Raw genomic sequence first — 14,695 nt, forward strand, 5'->3', positions numbered from 1 at the left:
CCACAAGGGTTTTTGTGTTTTGTTTTGTTTTTTTTTAACATAGTGATAAAACAGCTTCTTTAGAATGTGCTTTATAGTAATACTTTCTAGAAAGAGTGATGAGGTCCCAGAGATTAGCTTGATCTTTATAGGCACACAAACCTCCAACCAACCCACACTCACATACAAGGAAGACACTCACAATGTTATCACTACAAATTGCCCAGAAAATACTCAAGACCAACCTTATCACACCTGTATTATTTCTTCATCAGAACCACCAGAATTGTAACTCTCTGGATGGCACTTCTCATTTGGATTCTCAATCCCATATGACAATGTAAACTCTTTAATTCAACCACTCACCTACCTTGCCTCACTTCTGGAAAACTCTCTTCTCTGCCCTCTGGAACTCATAGTCCATTATCAGCAAAATCCCGAATATTCTCACATCTTCTCTAAAGGATCCTTCATGTTCCTTCTCCAAGTGAAGCCTGGCCCTAACGAAGGACAAGTCATCTCCTACAGAGCTTTCCAGAGCTGGTCAATTTCCCCCAAATTCCTCTGCACCACTGAACCTGGAAGTGTGGTATTTGCCTCCCTACTCATCACTGCTTTTTTTGTTTTTTGTTTTTATTTTTGGACAATTTTCACTCCTTTCTGCCTGAAAAACCTTGGCGTTGATGCTTCTCCCATTTATATTCCTCACGACCACAGCCCTTCCTGCATTTGTCTCCAGGAACCTGGATCAATCCCCCTGATCTCTCAAAGATTTTAGCAACTATATCACAACAACTCCCACCACCACTATTCCAATTTATTTCAGTATCTTTATGTAAGATCCTCCCAATACCACATTCTCTAAGTTTCTTTGTTTCTTCTATTTCAATGATCTCATTCTCCACCTAACTTAGGCTCTCACTCTTACAACCACATGCGCTCGTACGATTACTCCTGATTCCACTCTGTCCTCAGCTGTTTCGGGCATCCTAAGCCCTACCTCTTTTGATGTGTCCAGCTCATTCTTTCTAGTTTTCCAACAGCAAGGATTATTTGATCCAACAAGGACCTCGAGTTGCCTGATTCTGCCACCATGTTACTGCACCCCATTTCATAACCTTATCGCTCTGCTTATCCAACTCAGGTTTTAAGTTCCCTTACACACATCTTCAAATACTTTGGTTTTTTTTTTTTTTTTCCCCCCTTTACCTTCAAGATATTATTAGCCTGGGGAAAAAAGAATCTTAGTGAACTTCTTCCTATCCAAGGAAGGGAACACATTCATAAGATACACATGTGTGTTCATAAGATATACTCACATGCACACACACACTTTGCCTGGCTTTGCTTTGACCTTGTGACCAGTAAATTCAAATGGGCCCTTTAGGAATACCCGACAGCATAATAATAACTTTTCCTTTGTTCCTTCCTGCTCCCTCTGTCCTAGACAATAGTTGTGCATTTTCTCCATTCCCCTCAAATCTCCCACATGTCCTTCCCCACTTTTCCTCTCAGCTGATAATAACACCTTCTGTTACTTGGAAAAAGTAGAAGCAATGAGAAGAGAACTCCAACATGCTCCCCTACCACATATGTGAACCTGCCAGATTTACTGCTGTGTACTGTGTTCTTTTCTGTTACCAAAAACACATATGCTTATTAAAAGTCTAGTCCTGGGGTGCCTGGGTGGCTCAGTGGGTTAAAGCCTCTGCCTTCGGTCCAGGTCATGATCTCAGGGTCCTGGGATCCAGCCCTGCATTGGGCTCTCTGCTCTCTGGGGAGCCTGCTTCCCCCCAACTCTCTCTCTCTCTCTGCCTACTTGTGATCTCTGTCAAATAAATAAATAAAATCTTTAAAAAAATTAAAATAAAATAAAAGTCTAGTCCTTCTCCTGTGCAGTGGACCCCTCCTGTCTCACCTCCATAAGAATACTGCTCTCGCATTTGTCTCCCCTTTCTCCCACCTTATCAGTATCTCTCTTCTAGTAATTACCATCAGCACATTGGCATGCTTGTGCTCCTTGTATTAGTCAGGGTACTCCAGAGAAACAGATTCAATCAATGTATCATATCCATAAACAGAAAGAAATGACTGACCATGTGAGCAGAGCTTTTGAATGAGATGATTTTGAGAAAGCCAAGGAAATTTTAACAAAGATGAGATATGTTTCAAATGTGGAAGAGAAGATCATGTTAAAGAAGATTCCTCTTTACTGATTACCAGTGTAAAAGTTTTAAAAATAAAGTTCTTGTATATTTCAAAAAATATGTTAAGAGATTTATTATGAGGAGTTGGCTCATGCAACTATGGAAGCTGAAAGGTCCCACAGTCTGCCATCTGCAAGCTTGGTTCCAATCCAAGTCCAAAAACCCATGAACCTGGAGAACCAAATGTTCTGAGTTCTAGTCTAAGTTTGGAGGCCTGAGAACTGGCAACACTGATGATGTCCCAGTTTGAGGAAGGTGAAGACCAACATCTCAGCTCAGTCAGGCTGAGAAAACAGAGTCCCCCTTCTTCCACCTTTTTGTTCTATCTGGGCCCTCAACAGATTGGATGATGTGCACCCACACTGAGGGCAATTGCATTTACTCAGCCTACAACTTCAAATGCTAATCTCATTCAGAAACACACACACAAACATACCCAGTAGTACCGTTTAACCAAACATCTGGGCACATCATGACCCAGCCAAGTTGATACATAAAATTAATCCTCACACTACTCAACCCTCTTTCTGCAGCTGCTACCCCACCACTCTGCTCCCCTTTATAGAAAAATCCCTGTTATACTTCCTTACCTCCTATTCTCCTTTGACCTTACCCAGTGAATTTTCATCTCTACCCTTCCATTATCTTGGGAAATGTCATTCTATTCTTCAACTTGCTCAGGCAAAAAGCACTGGGCTCTGTTTTGCCTATAATGCTTCCCCTGTAGGCTGCTTCCTGGATTTATAATTTGTCTGTGTGAATTTCTCATTTGGTCCTGTCTTCTCTGCTTCTTTTCCAGGCGAAACTGGGTCCAGGGAAACTCTTGTCATCAATCCACAGAGCTATACCCATTGCTCCAAATAAGGGGGCTCACTGCATATGCCCTCTGGATGTGCCAAGTACTTGGGAGAAATATGTTTGACCATATTTTCTTGAGATCTGTAGCTGTGAGCATCCTTTGTACTTTCCTTCACCTTATCTGATCTTCACAGCATTCGGCTGTTCTCTATTGTGGCTCAGGGTTACAGATATCCCCTGGTTTCATCAGAACCAGAGCTTTCAAGTCTTTCCACATAATCTTTCTTGCTTTAAGAGTGATCCCCAAGTGGAGAAAGGAGAAACATTATCTCTGTCCACCAATTTATTCTTTTTGTAGCTATAGACCTTCATTTTTTCTTTTTTTCTTTTTTAAATTTAAATTCAACTAATTAACATATAACATATTATTGGTTTCAGAGGTAAAGGCCAGTGATTCATCAGTCTTATATAACCCAGTGCTCTGTTCACCAATTTAAAACTAGAAACCACAAGGTATGCGATTACCTTTTGGCCTTTTTTTTTTTTTTAAAGATTTACTTATTTATTTTTAAGAAAGAGAGAGGGAGGGAAAGAGGGAGCACAAAGGCGAAGGGGCAGAGAGAGAGAGAGAAAGAGAGAGAAAATCTCAAGCAGACTCTTTGCTGAGCGCAAAGCCCAACTCAGGGCTCGATCCCATGACCCTGAGACCATGAACTGAACCAAAATCAAGAGTCAGATGCTTAACCAACTGAGCTCCCCCCAGAGTCCCAATACTTTGCTTTTCAGAAGATAAATCTGACCACAGTATATAGGTTGGATTGGGAATAGGAAACCAACAGGCAGGGACACCATTTGGTAATGGCAGATGGTCCAAAGAGAGGTGTTGGGGAGGCTGTTGGAAGTTAGAGCCTGAAAAGGTCAGGAAGGATTGTGCAAATGGTGCCTTGGGTGTCTTTAGAGATGAAGCCACCACAGTGTGCCAGTCAGGGCTCAGCTGTAGGTAACAAAACCTAATGCTGTTCTAGTTTTTTTTATTTAAAAATAAAAAGGTGTTTGAAGCAGGGTATCATATACTTATTAAATCATTAGAAAGTCTGGAGAAGTAAGTTCTAGGCATGGAACAATAAGGAATGATTCTGGAAGAATCCCTCAGAACCAGCTCATCAAAGGTACCTCTCTAACAATAAGGCTCTTTGGGGCTTGGGAAGCAGGGTTATAACTACTGCTTCCAGAATCATATCCTGTTGCACAACCCAAGACCCAGGAGCCAGTGCCACAGCTGCTGGATCCAGGAATAATTCTCCTAACGAGTATCTTGGGGGTCAGGAAGCCACCATCAGAATGTTGACCTCTCTAGATGCCAGGGTGGTTGTGACACTGGCCATACAGACTCCGCATCTGTGCTGACTCTTCCTGCTCATCTTGCTCCTCAGTCCAAACCCCACGTGTGCCCAGCTGGCAGAACTGTACATCAGAAACTGTGTGTTCAACTGAAATTCCCAAGCTGGCAAATATAGAAAAGCACAGAAGAGGGGCACTTGCATGGCTCAGTCATTTAAGCATCTGCCTTTGGCCCAGGTCATGATCTCAGGGTCCTGGGATCGAGTCCTCCATCCATCACCTAAGAATCTGCTTGTCCCTCTTCCTCTCCCTCTCCCCCTGCTCATGCTCTCTCCCGCCCCCCACCTCAAATATATAAGATCTTTAAAAAAAGAAAAAGAAAAAAAAAGCACAGAAGAATGTAATTGGATCTCAGGGTCCTGGGATCGAGTCCTGTATCTTGCTCAGCTAAGAATCTTCTTGTCTCTCTCCCTCTTCTCTTCCTCCTACTCATGTTCTCTCTCTCTCTCTCAAATAAATAAGATCTTAAAAACAAAAAAGAAAAGAAAAGCACAGAAGAATAAAATTGGAGCAAATGATACACAAAACCTACTCAGGCTCCTTCGGAGGAAGGAGGTTCCTCTTCCCTCACTGATGTGTTAGCTGCTAGGCCATGGGCTCCTTCCTCTCCCACAAATACCTTTGTTATTGTATGTCACATATTATCCTATTTGCTTATCATGACAGCCCTAGGTATTATTAACCCCCATCTTACAAACAAGGACACTGAGGCCCATAATAGGTAAAATACCATGTCCTAGGTCACCCAGCCAATGAATGACAGAATTAAGACTTAGCCCCATGATCTAACCCTAAAGTCCTTCATCTTTCTTCTGTCTGTTAAACCCATTAACTTCTGTGACTAGGTCTCCTTTTCAACAGAGAAGGGCACCAGTCTCTTCTGAGCAAGCAAAACAAATGGGCTTCTTAATCACTATTTTTTTCTCTTTATTCATGCCAGGTGGTTAATGCTATTGCCGGCCTGGCGGATGGCTACACAGAACATTACTGTGCTCTGTAGGGGCTGCGGTCTTCCTGCTTGTGTATTTGCCTGTATGGATCATCGATCAGGTGTTTCCCTCATGGGTACAAGTTATTGATGGTCACTTGCTCCTCCTGAAAGTCTAAAAGGAACCCTCCGGTCTCTCCAAGACATAAGCTTTGTTCAGTCCATAAACTGATTAGGGTCCTCCCTAGTCCCAACTTTCCCTGTTAACCAGAACTTGCCTCCATGAACCCGGCCAAGTCAAACTTATTCATTATTCCTGGATGTGTCCCTGCTTTTGTGCCTTTGCTGATTTCACTCACTCTTCCTAGATTTTTCCTTCTCTTCTCCATTGCCTGGGTATCCAACTCTTACTAATCATACAAAACTGATCGCAGTCACTTCCTTTTCCACAATATGTCCCTTGAATTCTCAAACAGTTCAAAGTGAGGTCTCTGACTTTTGAGTTATTTTGACACTTCTGTCTCTCTTATCACATCCCTAACTTTCTTCTTGTTCTTGAATAAACACAAAGTAGGTTGAATCACTGGCCCCAAGCCTCCTACTACCCTGTGATAATATTATAGATCTGCAGTCTTGGGCACGTGGGTGGCTCAGTGGGTTAAGCCTCTGTCTTCAGCTTGGGTCATGATCTCAGGGTCATGCGATCGAGTCCCATATCGGGGTCTTTGATTGGCAGGGAGACTGCTTCCTCCCCTCTCTTTCTGCCTGCCTCTCTGCCTACTTGTGATCTCTGTCAAATAAATAAATAAAATCTTCCCCCAAAAAACCCCACAGAATTCTGAATATAGATCTGCATTATTGGCGTGGCCAACATTGTTTGGCCTTGGGCTTTGACATGTGACTTGCTTTGGCCAATGGGGTTGTTAGAGAATGGGATACAAGGAGAGGCTTGGAATGGACCTGCAGAGTTGGCCTGTCTTTTTGCATTTCTGCCTTTTGCCAGGAGAACATCCTGAAGGTAGATGTTGCTGAAGGAAGATGAGAAGCACCCAAACTACGACTTGAAACCAAGCCTGGCCTCACCTAGATCAGCCAAGCCCCAGCCAATCCAGCATCTGCATGAGTGAAAAAATACATGCCTGTTTTGCCTGCTACTGTGACTTTGCTGATGGTTTATACATCAGTGACTAAACACCCATCATTGCAATTTCATCTCCCTTCCTGGATGGTGCACACCCCAAGAAGGCAAGCTTCCCATCTCACTTTCTGTATACAACTTTGTGATGACAACCACGTTCAAACGTTAAACGATGTTTACCGCAGCTCCTAGGAAAGAGCTGAGGCCCAGCGAGGTTCGGTAAGTTATCTAGAGTTCCATAATGAAGCAGTAGTGGGGATGGAGTTCAAATCCAGGAAGTCTGGCTACAGAAGTTTCATGAAATACATCCATCTATGTGGAGAGCCATCCAGCAGATGCAAGGAGTCATGTAGACAAATATGCCTGAAGATTGAGGAAATGAGTATGATTGGCTAGGTAGGGTATGGGTGCGCTCGTGGCTGACACATGAACAGCACCAGGAGCCAAGAGAAAAACGCATGATTACTGCTTGAGAACAATAGAGCCCTCTGTGGTTACGTAAGGGTTCACGAGGAGACCGTGTGCACAGGGCAGTGATTAGATAGCTGGGCTGGACCGCCTACATGTATATATTGCCAGAACTTGCTTGAGACGTCAGACGCTAATAAAGAAGTTTGCTCCTCATCACGTTTGCGGGTCGTTCTTGCTGGCGAGAGCGACACATCTACATAAAAATTGTTCACAAAAATATCTGTGGATGGGAAGGAGAAGGAAAGGGAGAGAACTGTAAGAGATTCTTTACTCTAGGGAACAAGCCGAGGGTTGCTGGACGGGCAGGGGGTAAGGGGATGCAGTAACTGGGTGATGGGCATTAAGAAGGGCATTTGATGGAATGAACACAGGGTGTTGTATGCAACTGATGATCACTAAACTCTACCCTGAAATAATACTACACTATATGAGCACTAATTTGAAATTAAATTAAATCTTGAAAGAAAGAGAAAAAGAAGAAGAGGAGAAATAAGGAAGAACCCTATGATTTTTGTCGTTTTTTTTTTTTTAATGTTTCTACATCTGCTACTGAGATTTCTAAACTATAACAGTGATTTATACCCTTCAAGGCGGTATTTATCATCTTAACTGCTCAGGAGTCATTCTCCTAAGAGCACCCGACTACTTTTTAGGGAACACCTCTACACATGTCTTGGTGAAGTGTGCATCCTGGCGGGACCTCCCTTTACAGAACTGCCCCCCACCACCACCTACAGGATGTCCTTCCACCTGCCACAGAACAGCCTAGGGATGGGCCTGTCAGCCAAGCTGACCCAACTGTCATAGCCAAGCTAACCCCCAGACTCAGGTGAGTTGTGGAAAGAAGAGTTATAGCCATCATCACAGGGATGTGTGTGCATCAGACCTCCTGGTTGGGAACCATGGTTGGGACTCCTATGCTGAGTTCTCCTGAGCTCCCCTCAGCTCCTCCTCATTTCCCTACTGAGTCTCAACCTCCCTAAGATCTGTGAGTTCCCTATACCCTTCCAGTAAATCTCCTTGCACCTATGAAATCCAGTGCTGGTTTCTGTTCTTGCAAACCAAAACCCTGATTGACTCTATTCTTTCTCCCAAAACCATTCCCATAGTTATGGAACTGTGTGCTCCCTTGGCCTGAAATCATGAATGCCCTAGATTTTGAAAGAAAATAAGTTGGAGGCCAAGTTGCCTGTTAGTTGCTCTTCTGCCAGCTGTGGTCTGAATGAGAACAGCTCTAGGCCCAGTAGTCAGTGGTTTGAATATATCTACTGTCCAGAGAGGAAAATGAACATGATCTTTATAATAGCTTCTGTCAATAAATCACAGAAGGTTGGGGGTGGTGGGGAAACTGGGTGATGGGCATTAAGGAGGGCACTTGATGGATTGAGCACTGGGTATTTTATGCAACTAATGAATCACGAAACTCTACCTCTGAAACTAATAATACACTATATGTTAATTAATTGATTTAAAATAAAATAAAAAACTAGATAGGACTTAAGAGAACATCTGGGCCAACTCCCTCATTAAATAAATGAAAATAAATAAGGCCCAGAGAGGGAAGGTGACTTATCTGGAGATTTACAACTTGGCATCAGGGCTGAGGCTATAAGGAAGGGTCTCCTGATTCCCTTCCAGGACTCATTCCAGCCACCACCTGCCGTCTGTCTGTGAGAAAGTTTGGTTTTCTTGGTATAGTGGTTAAGAGCACACTAGTGAATAGACCACTGGGCTCATATCTTAGCTAAACCACTTATCGACTCTCTGACCTTGGGACCACCACTTCCCTATTTGCACTTCAGTTTACCTACCTGTAAAATGGGTATTATATAGGATCTATCCCCTAAGACTGTGATAAGTAACAAATAGTATAAATATATTAGCCTGATATCTGGAGATAGCAAGCACTTGATGAATAGTAGACATCATCACAATTACTCATAAAGGAAGTAACCTTGCATATCAATTATCCTTCATTTTAGCATCTGAGCAAAGATAAAAGGAACAGACCAAGGTCATGCATCTTGAAGCTGGCATGCTATTCTCACATCCCAAGCATGTGTTGTCCAAGCCCAGGCCATTTTTAGTAGCAATTGACTAGGAAATCTCCACCTAGTGAGAACCTACTGATTGATGTAACTGAAAAATATGGTTGCTGATTTCAGTAGAGTTGGGTCCAGCTGCTTACATAATGGTCTGTCTGTCTTTCTCTCTCTCCTCTCAGCATTTTCCCAGCTCCTGGCCTTGTTTCTTGCTGTGTTGGCTTCATCCTTAAATAAGCCCTCTTCACACATGGAGATAGATACTTGCGTCTTCAGGCTTAAGTTATTTGTATAGGTAATAATCCCTGTGAGGGGAAAAAAAGAACTGGAACCAAAAGTCGGATGCTTAGACAACTGAGATGCCCTAAGCTTACTCCTTCTCTAATGCCTCCTCAATTCATGTAGAGCTTCAACCTTACATGCATCACCATAATCAGGCCATATCCAAGGACACGCAACAGGCATCCCACACAGAGAGATGAAAAGAACCAGCCAGGTAGTGCAGACTCTGTCATCAGAGGGCACATCCCCAACTGGTCTACCCTCTGCATTTGACTCTTTCCCAGGAGTTCTGAAAAGGCTCCACATGGAACCAGTCTTCAGTCAAAATCTCAGCACCAAATATGTCTATGACCTGAAAATTTCATCCATGTCTTAAGATGTATTTTTCCATCAAACATCCCCCTGGTGGTCAGATCAGTTGGAAGGTGTGTATCCTCATGGATTGATGCATAACCATGGAGGGACAGAGTTGGTTGCCTACCAGTATCCCTTTCTCCAATTCTCTCTCTGCCTGTTCCACAAGCCACGAACCTCAAGACACTCACAATCATGGGTTCAGGAATTGGTTCTAATTGGTCTAAGTATAGCCTCATTTCCCTGGTCAAACACTGGTTCAGGAATAAGAAATACCCAAATGAGAGCCTAAACCATACCCAAATGAGGGCATAAACCATAAAATGTGAGGAGGAACTCTGCAGGTGAGCTAGTGAGAAGAATTTCCTCAACCAAAGAGACAGGGAAGAAGAGGAAGAGGGGAGAGAAGAGAAAGAGATGTACCTTCTTTTCTTCTCCAAACATCACTGAGTCTGGATATGACACCTTCAGCCTAAGGATGGAGGCAACACTCAGGACAACAGAGGAGAGATTGAGAAACAACCTGGATCCTTGATAAAAAAAACATTGAGCTTCTAAATCAACCAGTTTGGAAGCCTGAAATGTTTTGGATATGTTCTATTATATGAGCCTATAAATTTGCTTTATTATTTAAGTCAGCTTGAGTCAGTGTCTGATACTACTAGCAAGACCAAAGCATTTCAACAAATAAAGTGAAATATTTTTAACAGAATTAAAATATTGAAAATAAAGTTTATCTTGCTTTTTCACATACCAGGAGATTTTTCCTATGTCTGTAGATAATCTTTATAAATTAAATTTTATAGGGACATTACCGTGTTTTGAAAATGCATCGTAATTTACTTAACTATTCACATACTTTTAGGTAATTAGATTATTTCCATGTTTTGCTACTATAAATAACATTGAGGTCAACATCTATAAAACCCTATTTTGTTCCTTAAGATAGATTAGAGAAGCAGAAATTCCAGTTTAAAAAAAAAAAAAAACTTTTTAAGGGTTCTGATATTGCCAAACTGCTTTCGAGAAAGACTAAATCAATTTATACTCCCATTAACATGGTATAAGAGAAACGTCCTCACTACAACATAAGTCATAGGCAATTTATTAAGATAAAAGAATAGTATTCTCATCTTAATTGAAATATTTTGATTACTACTGATGCCGTGTTTCCTTTTATTTAATAGCCCCATATTTTTTTCTTCAACAAATTACCCATTCATGTTCTTACTGATTTTTAATTGAGGTTTTACATTTCCCTGCAGACTTTTAAGAGCTCTAGGGCTAATATGTGCCATAAACCTTAAATTCATAATTCATTTTAATCCTCAAAATAATTTCGTTAGGTAGGTTTGATTAAACCCACCCTACAGAAGAGATGTCAGCTCACAAAGCTAAAGAACTTGTACTTGCCATCAAAGTGTGTTCCACGTTTGAGTGCAGGTGCACACACCCAAGCCCCGATCTGACATCTGCCCCTTGAAGTGACTCAGCTGTCCCCCACACTGTGTTCTTTTCCTCCCAGGTGAGCCATTACACCTTGGCAACTGTGTGGTCCTCCACATGAAACGGTTTCTGGTAATTCACTTTAGAAAAAGGCAAGGATCCATTTTTTTCCACTAGGTATGTTTCCTCTTTTGATGATACATGTAGCATCACCTCCCTGTGTATGAGATGTTCCCCACTGCTAAAAAGCCCCCCAGTGGGGCCACTGGAGCAGAAAATAGAGATGGTCCAAATGTGGCCAATCCAAATAGGGCACGACCTGCTTCCGGCTTGTAGCCATTGCGGGGATAACTACATCCCAAGCTTGAACGGACCGATGATACAAGCGGTAGGGGATGCTTGGAGCTCCCATTTTAGTAGAAATCATAAAAGAAATCCAAAGGAGGAAAACTGGTGGAGTTGGGCAAAGCTAGGAACTAGAAAGCAATGTAGTTCATGTAAGAATCATATGGGAGATGGGCGACTGAGTGGCTCATTTGGTTTAGTGTCTGCCTTGGGCTCAGGTCATGATCCTGGAGTCCCAGTAGGGAGCCCCACATGGGGCTCTCTGCTCAGTGGGGAGTCTGCTTCACTTTCTGCTCCCTCCCCCCTTCTCATGCTCTCTCTTTCTCACTCACTCACTCTCAAATAAATAAATAAAATCTTAAAAAAAAAAAAAAAGAGAGAGAGAGAGAGAATCGTCTGGAAGATTTTTAAAATTCCCCACAGTTCAGGCCACTCTCCAGACCAGCTACCTCAGAATCTCATGACCTGACGGAGAGACCCAGACATGGGTATTTTTTTTAAACACCCCAGGTGATTTCATTGTGCAACCCAGTCTAAGCACTGGTGCTGTAGACTCGCACCTCTGATTTCCTGTCTTCAAGAGGAAACCCTGCACCCAGAGATGCAGGAAGGCTCCAGGGGAGAGAAGGAAGGAGGTGCTCTAGGAAAGCATGGTGCTCTGTGGCAGGACCAGCAAGACCGCACTGGGATGGCATCTTTCTTCAGGGCATGCCTCAATGTGAAGGTGTCTTTTGATGTAAAGTAACTTATTTCCGCTTGTTTGGGGGACACACGTTTGGCTATGTCCATCCACCTTTGACTCATACACTGAGAAAGTCAGCTCGTTGTCTCAGGAGAAAGGCATGAGTCAAAGGTGGAGGTGGGTCCTTGGCTTAGAAACCAAGGACTAGTTAGGAAATGAAGCCAGTGATGTAGACAGGAGCTTGGGGGTGGACAGGACCCAGGAACCCCCCTCACTGAGCATGATGACGCTATGAGCACTCCCCTAACCCCAACCTCCTGCAGGTCCTTCCTAGAAGCTGAGTAAACCAGTACGAGGATACCCCCCCCTTCCAACACCAAACAAAACAGAACAAAACTGCCAAATATGCAGAAGTCACCACTAGCCTCCACACACAGTGAACTCCCATTTCATCCTTGTCCCTTTCTTTCAGTCCTTTTCTTACCTCCGCATGGAGCTCTCTCCCCAGGCTAATTAAATAGGGGTTGCCCATGCACAAATGTGCTTCAACATTTCTGTTGTCCCAGAAAAATCTTGCTTTGACATATTCCCAGTTGAAACAATGACTTTATCTTTCCCTGTGGTTAAGAGTTTCCTGAGCTTTCTTTCCCATCATTGTTAGCAACTACACTCTAAAGTCCCCTGGTGCACAGCAAGAACCACAATCCCCACCTTACGTATGGACCAGGTCAAGAGAATTCCCAGGGCACAAAGCTAAGCTACACAGCAGGAAAATGGAGGAGCAGTGAAGCAGGGATGGGCAAAGAGAGGGCCAGCTGCTCAAAGATGATCAGAAAGCAGACAGATGCTCAGAGGTTCAAAGAAAGAGAAAGACACCGAGATTCTGGGGGTCGCAGAGACACGGAGACATAGGAAAGAAAGATCCAGAGTTGGGACTAGAAGGTTCTTACTTCCTGATTTGGGAGTAAAGCACCTGCAGGCAGGTCTTGGCCATAAAACCTGCCAGCGGGTGGTGCTGGGTCATTTCCACCGCTCCTTTCCCCTGTACAATTGCTGCGACCAAATCAGGGGTGACAAACGAGTTCTGACATGCCGACTGCAATCAATGAGCCATCACTTAAATTCTGTATTGACAGCACTGAAGCTACACCCAGGCGCAGAGAAAAAGACTCTAGTGATGGATCAGTGATGTCTGCCACGGGTGTGGGCGAGGAGAATTACAGTGCGCGTGCCAGGTGTTCATCTCGAAAGTAGATTACTTCTAAATTCAGATTTCAGCTCTAACCATCTCCGATTCAATGTCACCACAGTAAAAATGCAAGATCTTTTCATTAGACCACGTTTTTCTCTAAGACTGTGACTCTTCTGCCATCGTTGCGTATGAAGGGGAAGAAAAATATGATAGGAGGAATATTTCAAGAGGGAACACTTGCAGGTTTTTTTTTTCTTGCTCCCAGAGCTTCTAGAAATATGAACATTTTAGAGTGCTAGAGGCTGCTTTTTGCATCCCTTGGAGAGATGGAAGAAGGGAGACAGCTGGAAAAATTTAGGACAGTTGTAAATTATTGAAGACCCTTTGCTTAACTTGTACTTTCTGAAAGAACACAGGCACCAAGGTCTCAGCCACATGCACTCTGCCCACTCAGTGAGAAATATGGAAGCTTAGGCTGCAGAAAGGAAAAAAAACACAGCGTGTGCTCAGAAATATCTGAAAGCTAGAGTTTAGTGATTTGTGTTTTACAATACAAGGACTCTGTCCTCCAGGAACTGAAATTGGCAAGGAGTTCAGACACATAGTGTTCAAAGGATGGTGATCTATGGGAATAGAGTTCTCCAGCTTGGGGTCTAGGGTCTAGCACCAGGCTGCTCTTGGGCGGGGGGGGGGTCTTGCCCTCCCATAGCCTTACAGTGGAAGCAGCTCTATAATGAGATGCTCAGGGCTGAGATATCTTGGAAACTGATTTTAGATTCGAAGTACAACTGACCCTCGAACAACATGGGGGTGGTGGGGACCTGACTCCACATCATCGGAATTCCAAGTATAACTTCTGACTCTGCAGAAACGTAACTACGAGTAGCTTACCGTTGACCAGAAGGCTTCCTGATAACAAAAATGGTGGATGAACACTTATTTTGTGTGTTGTATATATCTGACACTCTATTCTTACAATAAAGTAAGCCAGAGGAAAGACCAATGTTAAGGAAATCACAAGAAATTAGAAATGTATGTACAGTCCTGTAATGTTAAAGCTTTACACAGAAGTGGACCCACACAGTTCAAACCCATGTTTTTCAAGGGTCGATATTTCAGAAGCCAGTTCAACTCTTTCTGACTCACCTACTTCTGCCCTCGATGAGGTCCTCATTCTCTTTCTCCCGGAACACTTCTACGTCTTGTTCCTCCTCTCTTTATCTCTCATCTTGACATGCTTGTCCATCCTCAACACCAGCCACACCAATCTTTTCAAAATGCCCATGTGGCTGTACTGCTCCTGTCTAAAACCCTTCAGTGGCTCCTTTAATCATTGGATAAATTGCAAGTTCCTGAAAATGTCCCAAGAGATCTGACCCGACGCAGGACTTCTGATCCACTAACACCAACACAGTTGAGTTTCCCTGCAG

Source organism: Mustela erminea, chromosome 6, assembly GCF_009829155.1.
Source record: "Mustela erminea isolate mMusErm1 chromosome 6, mMusErm1.Pri, whole genome shotgun sequence".
Classification (NCBI taxonomy): domain Eukaryota; kingdom Metazoa; phylum Chordata; class Mammalia; order Carnivora; family Mustelidae; genus Mustela; species Mustela erminea.